Source organism: Sinocyclocheilus anshuiensis, unplaced genomic scaffold (genome assembly GCF_001515605.1).
Source record: "Sinocyclocheilus anshuiensis isolate Anshui unplaced genomic scaffold, SAMN03320099.WGS_v1.1 scaffold2638, whole genome shotgun sequence".
Taxonomy (NCBI): Eukaryota; Metazoa; Chordata; class Actinopteri; order Cypriniformes; family Cyprinidae; genus Sinocyclocheilus; species Sinocyclocheilus anshuiensis.
Genome location: NW_015538119.1, coordinates 199,404 through 204,502, shown reverse-complemented (window position 1 = coordinate 204,502; position 5,099 = coordinate 199,404). Strand labels below are relative to the sequence as shown.

Genomic DNA, 5,099 nt, shown 5'->3' with positions numbered 1-5,099 from the left:
GTCAACTATTTTGTTTCTCATCTGTTCTTGAATTTCTTTAGATCACGGCATGATGTGTTGCTCTTTAAGCATGCTTCACTTTGTGATTTCTTGATTCAACAGGTCTGGCAGTAGTCAGGCCTGGGTGTGGCTAGTGAAATGTAACTCAGCTTTCTAAAATAATGTGGTTAATCACAGTTCTTTCATGATTTAACAGGAGGGGGCAATTAATTTTTCATGTAGGGCTAGGTAGGTTTGGACAGCTTTTTTCCCTTAATAAATGAATTCATAATTTAAAAACTGCATCTGTATTTACTTGCATTAACTTTGTGTAATATTAACATTTGTTTGATGATCTGAATCATATATATATATATATATATATATCATTACTGGCACTTTTGATATTTTTTGCTTAATTAAAGTATTAATTTCTTTTGAAAATACTGTGTCCTTTTGAATAGTATCAACTGTTTTTGACATGAAATAATTATAGTTTCTTGAGCAGCAAATCAGCATATTAAAATGATTTCTGAAGGTTCGTGGGAACCTGAAGCCTTGAGAAATGATGCTGAAAATTCCGCTTCTCCAGCACAGGAATAAATTAAAATAAAAAATATGTTCAGTTATTTTACCCTGTAAAAATCTTTTTTTGATTTATTTGCAATCATGCATTTATTTGTGGTAATAAATGTATTCTGAAATTTCTTTTTAGAATGTAGTGATAAATCAAATCCTCCAAGATTGTGGGTTTGTAATAAATGAAAAGAATGTGACCTTTGTGTGACACTCAGTGGTGAGGATCACTAGCAGCCAAGTGACCAAACCGAAAATGAAAAAAAATCTCATCTCATGTGTGACCTGCAGATGGCAGTATAGACCCACTAATGAAAAACCAAGCCCTTAATCACATCTCTGTCCTCAAGTCTCCATTCCTCATCCCCACCCTCCATCATATTTTGCATGTAAAATTTTATCGGCTTAATTTGTTTTTATTTATCTTTTATTGTATTTAATGTAAAAAGGAAAGCAGTCAATCACTAGAAAAACTCAATTACTTTAATCTGATTTATAAGCATATACATTGTTTATTATAGATACTATATACCAGAATATCCTGAAGGATTTAGCAGTCAGCCCTTGTGAGCTTTGTGTGTATGTGAGAGATTGAAGTGTGCAGTGGAGCTGAAAAAGCCCAGTGTGGTTTATGAGAGTGAGGGGCCTTCTGAGGGAATACAGGAACAGACTGTTTCAAATTTCATCCTTCAGCGCCACACTCTCCTCCTTCAAACGCTTGTGTGTGTTCAGTGTTTTAATGTGGACCATAAAGAGTTAATCCCAATCACAGATGCATGTCACAAGTTCCTATGTAAACAAAAAATGTGAAGAAAAGACAAAGTGCTGTTTTTTTTTGGTTGGTTTGAGGACAGAGTGAATGTACAGCATTATATATGTATGTGTGTGTGACAAAGATGAGGTTTGCATGAGAACACGGACGTAATGAGTGTTCCACCTGAGCACACAGAGAGAGAGGGGCAGTAATTATCTTGACACGGGGTCGCCGTCCTTTCACACCTACACACACTCTTTTCAGCCCTTTCTCTATTATTCTGTGAGAAGGCAAGAAGTGGTATAGACCATGGGAGGCCTATTTAAAAAATACCCGCTCTGTAATTACCCGGAAGAGAAAACATTACTGCCCCATCTCTGAGTGACTTTCTCTTTCAGTCATCCTCAAATCACTCTGCATAGGTTTTTGTAATTCTGTAATTAAATTTGGTATTCAGTGGGAGTTTATTAATAAATCAAAATTTTAAATTAGATTTTTATAGACAGAGACCATAATTCATTTATTTCTACATTTATTTATTTAATATGTTTGCTGATTTTATTATTCTCTCAACTACCAAAAAGAGTGCAGTACTCTAAACTGAAATGACCACATATTACCATGCTTTCATTCTCCAGGATTCTACAGAGTTTTAGACGCAAAGCAGTGCAGAAAATGAGGGAAACAAGATGAAGTGCATGGCAATGGTTTCCCTTTGAAACACCAATCATGTGGAGATTCTGGCGGTGCCCCATGACTGAAAAAGGCTGCATATAAAGGTAGGAAGGCAACAAGGCATGTCCAAATCCAATGATTGTGTCACAGCATGTCCACTGAGATACCTTCATCTTATCAATTTTTAAAGGCAGCATAGATGTGTCCTCCTCTGCCTATGATATCCCATATCCTGTGCATTCAATTCCATGAGAGTTGAGCTAAAAATTTGGTTGCAGTTGTTGGTCAGTGGTCTGTGTGTAAATGTGTTTTTTAAACAACTTTCATCCACTTTTCATTTAATTTCTATGACATTAGTATTGTAGTAATTAAATATTTGCTTAGTTAATACCAACAGTCTCTCTATTTTGTTGTAGATCATTAGACCGTTATGCCACTTCAGAATCCTGTCTGAAATCATGTTTGGGAAGCACCTTTGAATACAAATGCTGCCTTGCCTGATAGAGCAGCGAGAGAAAAAGTCAGCTGCATAAGCTTTCGGACGCAGCCGCAGTGTAATGATATTTAGGTTAAAGGTCAACAGATTTTCAACGTTCATATGATTCTGCCAGCTCAAATCAGGCTTTATGGTTAAAGTTAGTTTTGGCTAGTCTCATGGGCCTATCACACTGAGTGTGAATCAAAACAATAGATCCCTATGGAACTATTCACACCCCGATTAGTTTATTTTCCCCATCGCCCCGCAATGAAACGAGCCCCCCTATTAGATTCAAGCTTTAGATCACGTGTCCAGAGGTGCTGCTGTTGCACAAAAGGCAGATTGGTGGGTCTATAGCATAGAAAACTCTTTTAAAAACCAGTGTAAACACCAAAGAAATGTATTATATATAATCATTAAGAAAAATGCAATATTTTATTCTTTAAGCACAGCATATACTACATTGTTTGTTTTCCTAACAAGGCAAATAGAATGATAACATACTCACCGTACATCTATGGAACTCCCTGTGCTATTCTCTTTCCTTAAGAATGAGGTGTACCCAATAAAGCTGTCTTTTTCTTTTCCAATTTCTCATTTAGTAATAAAAATCACAGCTGCTGGTAGAGAAATCCATGTTCTTTCTTATTCTGTGCTTCTTACAGGCCCGGTCCCAGAATTAAATCACTGAGGGTGCTTCTAATATTAGTCATGGTGCTCTAGCCTTAATGCACATCTATTTTGACATACTTTTGACCCATCCACTGCTTTGGTTATAACTATGCCAATCATTGCTTTTTCTCGAGTGAATCCTGCATTAATATAGTGACTTATAGTGACGTGACATGTGGCCAAGTATGGTTACCCATACTAGGAATTAGTGCTCTGCATTTATCCCATCCTAAGTGCACACACAGCAGTGAACACTAGACTTGTGCCGGTATTCGGTAATGCGATATATCACGGTAATGAATATGCACGATATTGTTATCGTGGGCACTTCTAAATACCGTGAATAATTATATATTACAAATTATTCAGAATTTTGAATGCATTTTAAGAATACTTTTCCCATCAACTGGTCAAAATGCACAACACTTTAACTCTGACGTAAACAAGCGCGGACCAGAAGCACATGGCGGAACATGTGAGAGACGCTCTGGATGAAAGCGCACTTTCACTCTCTGACAACAGATGGCGCTAAACTGCAGAAATAATAATACTAATAATTAATTTAAATGCAGCCGTTACCCCGGAAACCCTGTAAACAAAGCAGCTGCACTACTTTCTGTTTCTGAAAGGTGTTTAAATGATTTAAACAGCCATTCAGATTTGTGTATTTGCTATGATGTTCATCACAGCACCAAATACTTAAATATTTAGAATAGGCTATTTATTTTCAATCTGTTTTTACATTTTAATCTGGACTACAACATGCCCTAGATATTGTTTGAAAGTGTTTTGATTCTTTATTGTTCGGTCACACTTTACATTAGGGCTTCATTAGTTAACATTAGTTAACATAAACTGCCAATGAAAAATTATTCTGAACATTCATTAATCTTAGGTATTCCAATATTTAATAACAGGTTGTTAACTAAGACTTGTATTTTTTAAACAAAGATTAATAACTTCTGTAGCAAATGTAGCTATTGCTCATTGTGAATGTTAATGCATTAACTAAGGTTAACTAATGACGTCTTATTGTAAAGTGATACCTATTGTTCTTTGTAGTTCTTTTGCACTTTAATCTGTGTAAAACTTTTAACTTTATACATTTTTCTGTATTGCTTTATTGCATTTAAATGTTCAGTTATTTTTGTTATAAGAAAAAAGTTATTAAACCTGTTATACTGTATTATGACAGCACTTTTTTAAACTAAATTTCAGTATCGTGATAACACCGTATACCGTGATAAAAGCATTAGCAATTAATCGCAACATGAAAATTTGATACCGGCATATCCCTAGTGAACACACACACACCGTGAACACACACCCATATGCAGATGTAATTTGAGTGGTGAGTGAATTCTGCCTAACTTAAATGCCTGTGATTGTCGATTGCATTCAAGAAATCAACACTTGTCTGTGATTGCTACTAGGGCTGTAAAAAAAAAATTCGAATTTCGAATATTTGTGCAAAAACACTGCATTCGAATTTTAGGTGTTCGTTAAGGAGGCAGCCTTATCAGTGGCGCACGAGATGCGATGACGATGTAAGTGTCGTTGCATTATAATGTTTTTGTTAACCTATCCAGTTCAAGCCACTAGATGCGGCGCTGCTGCTTTAATTACAAATATTGCGAGAAAAGAGAACATCAATGCGGAGAAGATCTTGTTTACGTCAAAACTGATACCAAGCCATTCACACAGAATGCATATTTCGCACATTTTCTAGAGGGACATCTATCACCGTTGCACTCGCGTCTCACACAAAAGAGCCGCATGTTTAGAAAGCCATGTAAAATTAATGCAAGTTCAACTTTGAAAAAACATATCTCGAGACTTAATGGGGGGTTTTTCCCCGTCCCACTGCAACTCGTGCTTTTAAATGAGAAATGTACCCTGTGTGATTGGCTTTCAGCCTTTGTATTAAACTATGCATACATACATGATGCTGTTTTGTTTATAGTT

General features: G+C 35.9%; 1 long non-coding RNA gene across 1 annotated transcript in view; it reads left to right on the top strand.

Moving 5' to 3' along the window:
* The window catches only part of LOC107683674 (uncharacterized), an 88,486-nt gene that overhangs the window by 1,882 nt on the left and 81,505 nt on the right, over positions 1 to 5,099 (top strand). The window contains exon 2 of the long non-coding RNA XR_001633752.1: positions 1,948 to 2,088. This is a non-coding gene — a long non-coding RNA (uncharacterized LOC107683674). The remainder of the gene's footprint in view (positions 1 to 1,947; positions 2,089 to 5,099) is intronic.